Source organism: Sminthopsis crassicaudata, chromosome 5 (genome assembly GCF_048593235.1).
Source record: "Sminthopsis crassicaudata isolate SCR6 chromosome 5, ASM4859323v1, whole genome shotgun sequence".
NCBI classification, from domain to species: domain Eukaryota; kingdom Metazoa; phylum Chordata; class Mammalia; order Dasyuromorphia; family Dasyuridae; genus Sminthopsis; species Sminthopsis crassicaudata.
The window spans coordinates 285,904,700-285,919,140 of NC_133621.1; the positions used below are offsets into that span (position 1 = coordinate 285,904,700).

The 14,441-nt window shown below is 42.3% G+C and overlaps 1 protein-coding gene across 19 annotated transcripts in view; it reads right to left on the minus strand.

The window, feature by feature from the left end:
• ANKS1B (ankyrin repeat and sterile alpha motif domain containing 1B) overlaps positions 1 to 14,441 on the minus strand; it is a 1,348,742-nt gene that overhangs the window by 197,703 nt on the left and 1,136,598 nt on the right. Inside the window, exon 1 of one of the 19 annotated variants that reach the window (XM_074267174.1) lies at positions 11,283 to 11,546. The exons of 16 other annotated variants lie outside the window; for them this stretch is intronic. The gene's annotated coding sequence lies outside the window, so the exon portion shown is untranslated. Of the gene's footprint in view, positions 1 to 10,763; positions 11,094 to 11,282; positions 11,547 to 14,441 lie in introns of those variants that run through there. 2 more of the 19 variants (XM_074267173.1, XM_074267172.1) reach the window with 2 other exon arrangements.

A 14,441-nucleotide genomic window follows, 5' to 3' on the forward strand; every position in this document is an offset into this window, starting at 1 on the left:
AGTGCTAAACTCCCAAGGGAAAAAAAATACTCTCTCTACCATGCAGATCATAATATATAGACTTATTGAGCTGCTTGAGATAGATATGAGACCTGTATTTGAATCAATCATTCCAACTCTAGTATTTCTTTTCCTTCTTCCTTCCTTCCTTCCTTCCTTCCTTCCTTCCTTCCTTCCTTCCTTCCTCCCTCTTTCCTGGCAAATGGAGGTAAGTGACTTGGCCAAGGTCACCCAGCTAGTATGTAGTAAGGCTGGGCTTGAACTTAGGTCCTCCTAAGTTCAGAGCCGGTACACTCTCCACTGGGCCATCTAGCTGCCCCTCTAGCATTCTTTCTACTATACTATCACTATGGTATATTTGTAATTCTTAAAAATGGACAAAGTTCTTGTAGCATTAGTAATTAAAATAGGAAACATTAAAATTATGTATTTTTACCTCAATTCATTAAAAAAAAGATGTCTATTCTACCATGTACGTATCATACGTCACACATGGTAGCTGAATGTCACAATTTATAGAGTGCCGAGCATGGAGTCAGGAATTCAGGAGTTCAAATCCCACCTCAGATACTTACTAGCCATGTGACTCTGTACAAATCACTTAACCCCTGTTTGCTTCAGTTACCTCAACTCTAAAATTGGGATAATAAGAGCACTCATCTCTCAGGGACAATGTGAAGATCAGACGAGATATTTACAAAGAGCTTAGCATAATGCCTGGTGCATAGTAATATAATATATAATATAAAATAATATAAATGGTTTCCCCCCCTTTCTTCCTATATGCAAAAAATAGTGATTTTACTTGATACTTATAATTATTAACAATGGTCGTTGCTAATTAATAACTGCTCATTGTTATTAATAATGATCATCATTCAGAATGACTATCAGTAATTATCATAATTATGACTAATAGTGACATTTATTATTAATCTTGAATGCAAGTGCTTGAGAAAACCAAATTTAATAGGAAAAGATGAGCCGGTGGTAGGTGGAGACCTGTGAAAGTGTTGAAGGGAACTTCTGGGCAGTTGTCATGGTTTTTGAGATTGCTAGCACTTGGTACCAGTTCTGGGTGATGATGGATTTCATTTTAAAATTTATGATTTGACTTTTCCTTAATACAACAGTATAAATTAGGTTCCTCTTACCAGTTATTGATTAGGATCGTATTTTGGCTCATGAATGGGGGAAATATTTTCCTGAGTTAAATAGGTATGGGTTGGGGAAGGGAAAGAATTATGTATCCATTATGTATCTGGCACTGTGCTAAGCCCTTATTATATTTAAACATATTATCTCATTTAATTTGACGGTGGAATGAGGGGAAGGAGAAAGGGGACTAAAGAGTATGTATATATTCTAGTGAAAAAGAAGGAAGAAAAACTGATCTGATATTAACTAAGTTGTGAAGATCAAAGAAAGTAAAAAGGGAAATACTGCATTTTCACAATAATTTTCTTAAAAAAAAAGAAAGGATGGGGTTGGGAAGAGATGTCTTACCAAGAACAGCATGAAAAGAGTGTATAGAAAGTAGCTAATCATTATTTTCCAATAAGAAATATTAAACTGGTATTATAACTCAGAGAATTCTTGTAGATTTTAAATTTAAAGCTGAATACCAAATTTGATTACATCAATTTCTGTAAAATTAAATTTGATAACAGAAATGACATCATTTATAAGACCCACAAACCTTTGGGAGGTATTTAGTAAGCAAAGGCAGTTCTTTCTTTGGGTGGGGGAGCAGGGAGTAAAAGTACACACACAAACACCAACACACAATATACTCTCATGTTAAATTGATGATTAAGACAGGGAAAAATTCTAAGAGATACTGATATGATCTGTAACTCTTTTCTGGAGGAATTATGTGACTCACAAAGATCAAGATAAAGTGCTTATTTTTCTACATTTTATAGTTCCAGAAAAAACCCATAAACTTGATTATGAACTGTAAATGTAAGAAAAACGAGACCTGTGAGTTACCAAATGTGAAAGATACCACCTGTTGTTTCAGAAAATAACAGCCGTTCTGTGGTTGCCTATGAAATTGAGTTATAATACATGTTATAAAAGGGAAGAGATCATTTAAGGTTAAAGTAAAACAATATCTTATTTGAATTCAAATGAAGGAGAATGTACTGGCGTTCAAGTGCATTTAGAAATGTTTACATCAAGGACTTTGGATTTCATCAGTGGGGGGAGCTTCCACCATCTGTTTATAAAATCCTGTTTAGCTTTTAAGTTCTTTCCTATCTGAGACCCTCCTTTCTTTCCAGCCTCTTTATACTTTACTCACTTCTATGTTCTTCCTGGTTCACTGTCACTGGCCCCCTTACCTTTTTTTCCATCATCTCTGCCTTCTCGTTGCTTCCTTCAAGTCTGAGAAAATGTCTTATTCTTCTGCAAGAAGCCTTTCCCAGGACTCCTAAAACTTAGAACCTTCCTTCTGAGATTGCTTCTGATCTGAGCAATCTGAGATTGCTTCCGATATATATGGAATCAGGGTATGATTGTGGCTTGAGTTCTGGAAGTTGTTCAGTTGTTTTCCAGTCCTGTTGGACTTTTCCTGATATCTTTTGGGGTTTTCTCGGCAGGGATACTAAAGTAGTTTTTGCCATTATCTTCTCCATTTTACAGATCTGGAAACTGAGGCAAACTGCCCTGGGTCACACAGCTAGGAAGTGTCTGAGCACACATTTGAATTTAGGTCTTCCTGACTCCAAGTTCAGCACTCTTCACTGTGTCACTATAGCTGCTGGAGATCCAAGAGACTTGAGTTCAAATCCCAGTCTCGGGTACTTGCCAGATGTGTGAACCTGGGCAAGTCACCTAATCTTAATTTACCTCAGTTTCTCCAAGCATAAAATAGGCACAATAATAGCACTGACCTTCCAGAATTGATGGGAGGATCAAATATAGGTACTATGTAAATGCTTATCCTCTCTTATTCCTCTTCCCCTTATTTCTTCTTTGTGTAGGGTGCTTATATATTTTCTCCCCCATTAGACTGAACTCCTTAAGAACAAAGACTCTTGCCTCCCTTGGAAAGCTCAATACTTAGCACAGTATCTAGCACACATTAGGTGCTTAATGAACATCCAGTACCTGGCACATAGTAAGTGCTTAATGAATGCTCAGTATCTGACACTTAGTAGGTGCTTAATGAACATCCAGTATCTGGCACACAGTAGGTGCCCAACGAAAGATAGCTCACTGACAACTTAGAAAGCTATTGGAAAGAGGTCACAGAGCTAGTAAGTGTCAGATCTGGCATTCAAACCAAATGCTTCCAGACTGATTCCAATTCTCTGGGCTGGCCCATGCTGCCTCTCAAATACCTAAATAATTAAAGTGCATTGAATTCTACATAAAGGAAAACAAAGCATCTGAGCATTCATACCATATTAAATATGAAACAGGCAGTGTAGAAGTAACCGTAGTAATACGAAAGTAATAATATAAACTAGGGCTTTGGGGAGAGTGGGGAGATCTTTTTAAAAGTGTGTTATTTTTCTTCCTGAGATATTGTGTTTTAAAATAGCCACACACACTCACTGTCCGCTGAATGTTACTAGAACCACAGAACTGAATACCTTCCAAACATATGGCCCAACTCCACTCTGGTTTATGCCTTTGGCACCCACTGATTTCAATGAAGTCTTCCCTATGTGAAGAGAAGCTACTCTCTAGAGTGAGCAGTAGTATCCTACAATGTCAGAAAAAAGAAGGAAGGAAAAAAAGGAGGGAGGGAGGGAAGAAGGAAGAAAGGAAGGAAGAAAAGAGGGCGAAAGAAAGTGAGGGAAAGAGTGAGGAAGGGAGGTAAAAAGAGAGGGAGGAGGAAGGAAGGAAGGAAGAAGGAAAGAAAGAGAGGGAGGGAGAGAGGAAGGAAGAAAGAAAAAAAGCCTCTGAGAAGTAACAACCATCAATCATGGAGCCAATCTGTAACCAGTAACACTTGGGAAATCCCTGAAGAACTGACCATTATAAACTTCACCCAGCTGTATAAAATTATAGGGCAAAGGATTCTTGTGCTTCTTCCTCTTAAAATTCAGGTGTGAATTTTCCTCAAGTGAAAGGATGAAAAGCAACTAATTTGGAGTCGAGTAGGATTTGAGTTTACAATTTGACTTCAAAATGTACTGACTATAGGATTGTAGGCAGGCTAGTTGACCACTCAGCCTCAGTTTTACCACCTGTAAAATGGGTATAATGGTGCTTTTTATCCAAGATTCTCATGAGATTCAAATTTTACTATTCAATATTAAAGTCCTTCATAACTAGCTTTGGTCATATTCCCTAACATCCTCCTCTTCGTGCTCACCAGCTCTAGCCAAACTGGCCTTGATACCCCTCTTTATACGTATCATTCTATCTGCTCTCCTTATGCCTTCCTATTTGCTATTCCCTATGTCTGGAATACACTTCCTCCTCCTCACCTTTACCTCCGGGAATTCCTGGTTTCCCTCAAGCATCAGCTTCTCAATTATCCCTCTCAGCATCATCCCTCTCAAATTATCTTGCATTAATTTTGCACATAAGACTATTAAAACTAAGATTTTGGGGACTCGGAGCTAGCAGTGTCTTTAGGGGTCAGCTAACCCAACCCTCTCACTGTTACAGATGTGAAAACTGAGGCTAGGGAGATTAAGTAGACTATATGTTAGCCTCCCTGACAAAAGCTCCTTAACGAAAGGACACTGTTATTTATCTTACTAAATCTAGGCACCTGGCACAATAGCTGGAATGTAACAGGTGCTTAATAATGCTTATTGATTGTGGGCCTTTGCCAGATGCTCACCAGCTGTGTGACCTGGCCAAGAGATTCAACCTCTCTCTTTTCTTAATTTCCCCATCTATAAAATTAGAATAATAATGGCACCCACTTACCAGAGACACTGAAGATAAATTGAGAAAATATAAACTGCAAACTTTAAAGTTATATCTTTTGATCTATCTATACATACATATATATATATGTACTATATAAGTATATATGCACAAAATAGGCAAATGTTGAGGTGACAATTCTTATAATTACCCACATTTAGCAATTTGTATTTAGTGGATTCATGTCTTACCTCTGAAATAGACTATTTGTATAACCCTGAGCAAGCCAATTAGCAGCTTAAGTTTGGGGTTCTCAACCTAGTACTTATGAAATTTACAAAAATTTTTTTGATAATTGGATTCCATATCATTGACTTCCTTCATAGAATTAGATATTTATTTAATGCATTTTAAAAACATTAGTCTGTAAAGGGATCTATAGACTTCACCAGATTGCCATGGGGAGGCCATGAGAGTAGAAAGGTGATGAATTCCTAAATTCAAGTTACAGATCCAAATTGGGAGTGTACTCATCTGGGAATCCCTGTACATTTCCCATACCAGTGAAATCATAGGTTCATTTATTATTCCTATCCTTGAATTGAAGTTTCTGCATAGGGAATTTCCTAAACCAATGAAATCATCAGTACTTTAAAAATAATTGGCTAACTATTATCTGTAATGAAGAGAAAGGGCCTAGAATTAATCACTTTCAAAATGAATTCTGAATATCCTCTTCTCTCAAAAAAAAAAGCCAACCCTCAAAATAACCTGTAAAACAGTTCTTTCTCTGTCTGAGATAGTATAACTTTGTCCTGATGAGCAAAATCAAAGAACATAATAAATGGTTTTAGTGGTTGATCATTTTAAATAATTTCAGGCCAGAAAATTAATTGTATGGGCAGATAAGCCACATCTGGCTTTGTGTGTCCCATCTGTATCTATGCAATGTGGAGAAAACTGGAGGAAGGACTCCACCATGGTGGATGGACTATTTATGGGAGAGCAGAGACAGGAATGGTACGAGATGGGAAGATAGGGATGGTTTGTCACCTGCTGCCCAGGAGGACATGACTACATGGAGGAGACCATAGACCACATGCAATAAAAGTTTGTTGTTGTTCTCGTTGGACCTTTGTTTTTGAAGATCATGACTTGTGTGATGATGGGCAAATTGCTCAGTTTACTATGTAAAATGGGAGTCATAATGAGGGAAGCTGGACTGATAGATTCTTGGGTCTTTTCCAGCTGGCCAACTTACTTTCTTAAGTCCTAGTTTAATTTCATGATAAATATGTATTCAAATGGACAAGCATGATGGCCCCAAATTGTAAGTGTGGACAACAGGAACAAGGAGATTTCAATGATGTGGCTATCAGACAGTTAGATGTGCAGTGGATGGAGCACTGGCTCTGGAATCAGCAAGATCTGAATTCAAAGCTAACCTTAGACACTTAAACTTACTAGCTGTGTGATTCTGGGAAAGTAAAAAATGTAAAAATGTAAAAAAGTAAATAAAAAAAGTTAAAATAAAAGTATAAACCACCTTCTTACCAACCACCCTGGAAGATAGGCAGTACAGATAGTGTATTTGCACATTACAAAGCAGGAAGGGCTTTGGATATGGATCAAGTTAATAGCAGTTATTAATCACTTACTATGTGCTAAGCACAGAGATATGTGCTGGGAATACAAATAATCAGCAGTCTAAAGATAGTCTGCTCTCAAGAACCTTGCATTCTAAGGGAGAGGAAGACAACAACAAAAGAAAGCAGAAGGAGGAATGAAGAGAGTCCAGAGAGTGAGGATTTGCACAGCCTAAGAAAAAATAAAGAAGAGATGACCAAGATGGTCTCCTTAAAATAGAGAGTCTGGAAGGGACCAGCCAATCAAAGAAAGAGCTTAAAGGGGCAGGGGTCATTTCTGTTGTCATTTCTAATGACAGAAGTCCAGAGATAGAGCAAATTCATGAGTGATAGACTGTATGGATTCTATTCAAGAACTAGTTTGGTCTATTTTGGGGATTCCCATCACCAGTAATGACTACAGGGTGATGAATTTGGAGGGCAGAGCAATTCCTTTGATCTTCTATAAGGTCACAAAGAGGATCCACTCTGTGTCAGTGGAGGGAGTGGGTACTGACATAAAGGTAATCGGGAGATCTTTCAAACAGTACATAATTGCAAATGAGAAAACAGAGAAAGCTTAGTCAGTGGTAAAAGGTGAAATGATTTGTCCAGGGTTATAAAGCTAGTAAATAGCAGAACTGGGACTTATGGCTTCTGATTCTCAAAGTAGGGAACTCTTCTACTGCAACAGACTGTATCATAGGAATAAGCATAAGGATTGACAGAACCCCAGTAAAATAATATCCAGCCTACGGTACCATGGAGCTTAGAACTGTACTTGCATTTATAGCTAAAAAAATAATATGCCCTTGGTTTTTCTAAGAAAAAATGAGCTATAGATCTCGACTAGCAAATTTTATGACATGTGGTCTTTGTTGATATTGTCTGGTAGAAAAGGAAATTTCTGCAGGATTCATTCTACATTTTCTTGATGATAGAGCAAAAATTGGATTAAGATGAATGTTTTCCAGTTCACATTAGCATTATAAGAAAGATTTTTTTTTTTTTTTACACAAAAAATTAGGTGTGCATCATGATGAAATTCTGGAAGATGGCGTTATTGACACTCCTGTGGGAGGATAAATGTAAGTATGTCAGTGTTCTCCATCAAGCAAATGATTAAACCTTTCGACATTGCTGCTCTTTGGTAATTATCTTCTTAAAGGCAGAAGATATCAATATAAACAATGAAGGCAGCGGTGGCTTACACAATTTTTCACTCAAAAGAACTTGCTAGGTTGGCAATACTTATGCATTCTACCTCTATTCCAAGGTTTACTGATGGATACTGCTTCTAAATCAAATGGCACATCTCTGTTCCCATACTGGCTATTGTCCAAAGCAAGGAAGAAGGAACACATTGATGATTTAAGTTGTCGTTTCTATTTCTCCTATAAAGGATAATTACAGTTAGTCTAAGCAAGACCTTATGCCTTGATTATAGGTATCAGTATTCAGTGCTCTCCACATGTTGGCTAATCATAGATTCCTGATGTAAAATACAAGATGTGGAAAATTCAAACATGTCTCTGCAAATACAAAAGCATATTCTTTTACTCATGGCCATTAGTGGTTTCAGTCAAGGCAGACCGACTTCTTAATTAGTCTTGTTAATTGTTCTTTCCTGCTGGGACATTAACTATTTTGATGTATGTTACTGACATATGTTGACATATACAGGGCATAGTTTCAGCATCTAGCCAGAAACAGTCTCGGTGCTTTTAAAGCCCATGTTGTCATATACAGGGTATAGTTTCAGCATCTAGCCAGAAACAGTCTTACTGTTTTTAAAGCCAATGTTAAAGATGTGAAAGTGGCAATAATGCGAAAATGGCTCATTCCTAAATGTGACTTCAGAAATTTAGAAGCAGGAGGAAACTATCTTCATGTAAGTTCACTCATTGTAAGCCATAAACCACATCTGCTGATACCCAAATAAGAAAAGGGAGAGGGAAGAGTTCTTTTAGCTTTCTTAATACTTATGTTGAAGCAGACTCCAGGGTGAAGATATTCCTCCTTCCCCTCACCAATGCATGTTGATACTCTCTCTGTAACTTAAGACTCAGACTGGGAATTTTTCAGCTTTTTTGTGACATGGACCCCTTTGGCAGATCCCATTTGTTGCTTACATTCACAATAGAAGGAAGTGCTAAATTTCAGTTAGAAGTTTATGAAATTGTACTTAATATGTATGGGAATGCCTGCCATCTAGGGGAGGGGGTGGAGGGAAGGAGGGGAAAAATTCAGAACAGAAGGGAGTACAAGGGATAATGTTGTAAAGAATTACATATGCATATGTACTGTCAAAAAATGTTATAATTATAAAATTAATAAAAAATTTCAAAGAAAAAAAAGACGTTTATGAAAATGAAGAAGCATTTTTTGAATCCCCATCCAAGTTCATGGCACACAAGCTTCCTGGTGCCAGGTCTTTCATTATATCACCCTGCTTCTCTGACGTCCAAATACATAGTAACAATATTCCGAAGGGTTATTTCCAGGAATAATTTACAATTTAATTTGCTCCATTTCACATAAAGCTAGATGACTTTAAGCTCTAATACTTCAACAGAAAAGCAAGCCCTTAATAGAAACATCCAAGCCCTAACAACCCATTATAATTCATAGCGTAAATATAAGATTCTTCTCTAAAGGTCAGTCACTAAATTGAATAAAGACTAGTTGACTCACTAATAACTGTTCCACTGGCAAGTAAATAAATATCCTTAATAAAGTTTGAAAATTAGCACTTAAAGCAAATCCCTCATGCAAGTTTCCCATCAAAGTGCTCTATTGTCCTATGTACATTTCAATATTCTCCAAGGAAAGCAGCTGGGTCTAATGGAGCTGATGCTAAGGAGTGTCTGCTTCAATTTCCAGATTAGATTAAAAGCACCCCCTCCCTGAATCTGCGGTTTTGAGGGTCATTATTCCAACACTCCTGTTTGCATGGTTATTGACAGAGGAAACCTTAGCACTTCTGATCTATAACACCAGGAAAGGTCCCTGGAGCACTTGACTTAATAGAGAGACTGTTACTTTGTCTATAAACATGTCAGACACAAACAGGTTGGGTCCTGACCTCAAGTGAGCACGGGCAGCATTGGGAAACATGTACTCCTGAGTCTGCAGAAGGAGGTTTGAGAATGGACTTGGAGGCGCTGGGATTGATTTATATTCCTCCCTTCTCTGCTTTAGTGAGGACCCAGCTCATTTTCAAGGCACCTAGAGATTGCTAACCTTTCTCGATCCCTCATAGCAACACTTGTAGCCAGGAAATTCTAAAGCCACCCGGACCCTTCAAGTCACAGGTCCAATCCTATCCCTACCAATTCTTCACGGGTGACCTCTTAAGGACGCCAAAGACTGCCCCGCGGACTACCCTTCCGGGGCAATCAGATCCCAAGCCCGGGATGCCGGTCTGTACCGTCCTGGTTTATCTTTCACAGCCGGGCCGGCGTTCTTAGAAGCTGGGGGTGGGCGTGGAAGCCACCCAGACCTCCTCGGGCTTTCCCAAGTTTCTTCTGGAGTAAAATCTTATCCGAGTTAGAAGGAACCGAGAATTGGGGGTGGGGCGGTTTACAATGGAAGCGTTGACACAACCTTCACAAAAGCAGTTAGCTGGTGCAGGCACAGCAGCTGCTGCTACTGCTCTCCGGGATGCAGCGTTTTAAAAGTGCATGCCCACGTCCGCCCCCGGCCACCCTATTCTTCCGGGCGTTAAAATGCCCGGGGAGCGCTCGAGATGCCCCTCTTCGGGAGCTCTCCTTTCTACTACTCCTGAAGGCGGCTCCGGGCGCACGCTTTGGCAAGGCGCCGGAAAGACCATTGAGGGTAGTTAGCCAGGGCTTCCTCACATCGGAGGGGAGATCTGTGGGAAAATGCCCCCCGACCGTTTTAGGAAGACGCTGGGCAATTTCACATTTGACCAACCCCCGAGCCCCCAAGGCTGGTAGACGTGAAGGGAAGTGGGCAAGGCAAGCGCCCCTAGGTGGACCGCCGGAGGCGGCAGATGCCCACCCGGGATCTAGGGATGGAGGCTGCTTAGCCGGGCTGGAATGTCTACACGTAAGGAACTAGGGCTGCGGCGAAGCTGCTTCCTCTTAATTTTTTCTCCCTCCCGTCTTCGTTTTTTTCTGACCCAGTTGCAGAAATAGTTGCTCTAAACCGCATCTTCGCAAGCGGAGGATGTGTCGTTAAGGAGGAGGAAGAGGAGGAAGAGGAGGGAGAGGAGGAGGAGGGAGAGGAGGACGCGAAGGGTTGTGCCGTGCACTGCCTAGTGCCACATTCGCTACTCACCCACCCCGGGCTTCACCAGCGACCACCAGGAGCCGCGTTGGGATGGCCCAGACCCAGGATCCGCAAGGGCTCTCGCGCTGCTCCGAGCCTCGGGCTACGCGCACACACAGCCGTGCATGGAAGGGCGGGCGGGGGTGCCGGTGCGGGGCGGGGGTGCGGGTGGGGGGGCGCTGCGATTCTCTAGCCTTCTCCCGGGACCATCTCTTCGGGCTCTGCGACCCCCAGGCAGCGAGCAGGGAAGGCAGAGCCTCCCAGGCTGATCCGATCGAGCGAAGAGCTCGGCTACTCTCCTGCGCCCTCCCCACGCCAGCCGGCGGCGCTTCGCTCCTCTCCGGGGGCCGCGCGCACACGCACGCTCGCTTCGCCCGCCCGCCCCGGCCCCAGCCGCGCCAGTGACAGCAGCAGCAGCCCGAGCCCGAGCCGAGCCCCAGCAGCGGCGCCTCCGCGGCGCAGCGCGCAGCCCCGGAGCCCCCTCCCCCACGCCGCGCGCCCTTGCACGCTCTCGGAACGCACACTCACCCTCACCCTCTCACACACATCCCCGCGCGCGTGCCGGCGGCGGCAGCAGCAGCAGAAGCGTGCCTCCCCCGGTCGCAGCCTCTAGCGCTGGCTCGCCGGCTCCATTGTTTCTCTCTTTTTTGGAAGGGTTTTAGGGAGGAAATATGAGGCGGAGTGGTCGGAGAGGGAGGAGCCACTCCTCCTGCGGGAGCCCCCCGGCGGGGCCAGCTGGGCCTGGCCCCGGGGAGAGCAGGGGGCGCCGGGCTGGGGGGGTGTGCGGGGCTCTATGACGAGATACCTAACAGCCCGCTGCCGCCACTACACACGCTCCTTCTTCCCCGGCACTTCTTGCTCCGTGCCCCTCGCATCCTCCGTTACTATGGATATCTTCTCTTCCGCCCCCTCCTCGCACGCCCGGAGAGGCAAGCGCAGCAGCAGCAGCGCGGCGGCGTCCAGGCGGCTCTGCGCGCGAGTGCCCAGGTGACCAGCTAGCGGGCACAGGAGGAAGAGGAGGAAGAAGAAAGTCTTTAGGGTCAAGAAAGCCTTCGAAGGACCTGGGTCCTCTCCTTCAGTTTCCACCCCGTAGCGCCCCTCCCCCTCCCCATCCAACCAGGGCGGGGAGAAATTGACTATTCTTAACTTATTTTGGGGGCGCGACTGGCACCCTTCAGCGAGTACCGAGCCTGCCCGGCGTCCCGAGCTGCTCTGGGAGCTGATGTCGGGGTGGGGCGGGATGAGGTTCCACGGTACGCTCCGACGGCTGGCAATCAGTTTCAGCCCTCTGAAGGATTGAGCCGACCTTCCCCCCAGGATGCTGAAAAGCTGTTGTTTTAGGCACAGGACTCGGAGTCAGGAAGGACTGTACCGAATTTCTCCTCAGGAAACCAGTCAGTCAGCCAACACGCATTCTGTTCGGGGCTTAGTATGTGAAGTGAATAGCGCACCAGACCTGGGGTCAGACCAGACCTGGGGTCAGACTCTTCCCGAGTTCAAACCTGGCCTCGGAGACTAACTGCGATTCTGGGCAAGTCTGTCTCAGCTTTGAGGGCCTAATCTGCAAAGTGAGGAGAATCTATAGCTCCAAGGTCCCTCCCAAGCTTCCTTACCTGCCTCATGCTTACCTCTTAAAGAGGCATTCTAGCTGAAATGTGTGAGATCTTGCTTCACTGCGGCCCTAACACCGAACCTTTTTTGTTAGGTCTAGCCAATTATGGATAAATGATGATCCTTAGGAACCCCGGGGGTTAAGTTCCCTCTATCCATGGCAGGTCTTCATTTGCTGCTTCCCCGAAGGCCTCACTAAAATTCAGGGCAGCTTCTGAAATTGATGAGCTTCTGCAAAGGAGACAAGGCCCTCTGATAGCTTGAAGCACGTTGGTGTGATGAGGAGGTAAAAAAAATGACTCCAGGAATTATCTAACATCGTGAATCATTAAAAAGAGGCTTTAACATTCATCAGAGTCTCTTCCTTAAAAGCAGCATGTTAAATCAATGAATAAGTGAAAAATGTTGCTCAGTGCAAAACTCCAATCAAGAGTTTGAAAGAAATTAGCCTATTAAGATGTATTTAAATGATGGGAAGATGACTTCTCTTTCATATGTAATTTCTGTGGTTAGATCTGTGATTTCATCAGTGGAGAGACTCCTGGGGTGGGAACGCTCTCCCCTGAAATTTATCTGTAACTTGCAGTCTTGGAGAATTGCCTGTGGATGCTGAGAGGTTCTACTGCTCACTCTACTATCCATTCGGTGACTTTGGCTTGATTCCGTGTTCTCAGCTTCATTCACTCTCTCCCTCCCTCAGTCACTCATTCATTCAAAAGAGGTTTATTAAGGACTTGAAATGGCCAAAGGCACAGGGGATAGGATGACTGGGGAAGTAAATGAAACTTCCTAATCTCAGGAAATTTACATTATAGAATATTCATAGATGTAGGCCTGAAAGGAACCCTTATTTCAAAAGGGACTCTCAGCTCATAGATGGGGCACGGAGTCACAAAGAAGTGATTCATCATATAGGTAGTAAGGGGTATGAGCCAGGATTTCAATCCATGTTAATTCAATCCAGATCTAACACGATTTCCATCCATACATTTATGGAAATGGGTAAAGAAGTAGCATTTGGTACAACATGGTGTTTTCTAAGCTGTTTTATGGATACCCTTTTAAAGTCTAGGTACATTATTTCAGTAAAGCTTTTTTTTTTTTTTTTTTTAATTACATAAGAGAGCTTCTAACAATCACTATTTTTGTTTCCTGATGACCCAGATCAAGCTTCTACGCCTTCTTGAGCTTTATTTTTCTCAACTATAAAATAGGGATAATATCAACATTCTCCTGGGGTTATTATGAGGATCAAATGAGACAATATTTATAAACGTGCTTAGCACATAGTAGGTGTTCCAATAAGTGCTTAATTCATTTCTTCTTAACCCTCCCCCAACAATTTCTATATCTTTATGGAATCACTATGTTGACCCTCTAGTAAAACTCATGCTTGAAAACAAATACCCACTTCTCCAAACCCAATAAGGAGTTGAATACCTCTGATGAAGGGGAACTCACCAACCAATTCCACTTTTGCTTATCTCTAATTATTGGGTAGCGTTGTGACGGCTACTAGGTGACTCAATGGATAGAATATCCACCCTCAGACATTTAAGTAGCTATGTGATTGGGGTCAAGTCATTTAACCCTGTCTGCCTCAGTTCCCTCATCTGTCAAATGAGCGGAGAAGGAAATGACAAATCGTTCTAATATCTCTGTTAAGGAAACTCTAAATGGGGTCACAAAGAGTCAGGCATAATTGAAAAACAACCGAACAACAATTAGGAAGTTTTTCCCCTTAATATCACTAAATTTGCTTTCCTAAATTACAACTTGCATTCAGGCTTGTGGTTCTTCCCTTGGGGGCTAAAAAGATCAAATCTAATTCCCTTTGTCTTAGACAGTCTTTCTAATATTTGAAAACAAGTATCAGAATTCCCCTCAGTCTTCTTTTCTCTAGGTTGAACATTTTCCCAATTTCTTTATTTGTTCTATACATGGCAGAGACTCGAGAGACCCAAATAAATGCTTCTTCATTCATTCTTCCTGGTTGCCTGCTGCTGGATGCTATTCAACTTATCATGTCTTTCTTAACATGACATTGATCTCTTTTAGTAATATATCAAATACTAT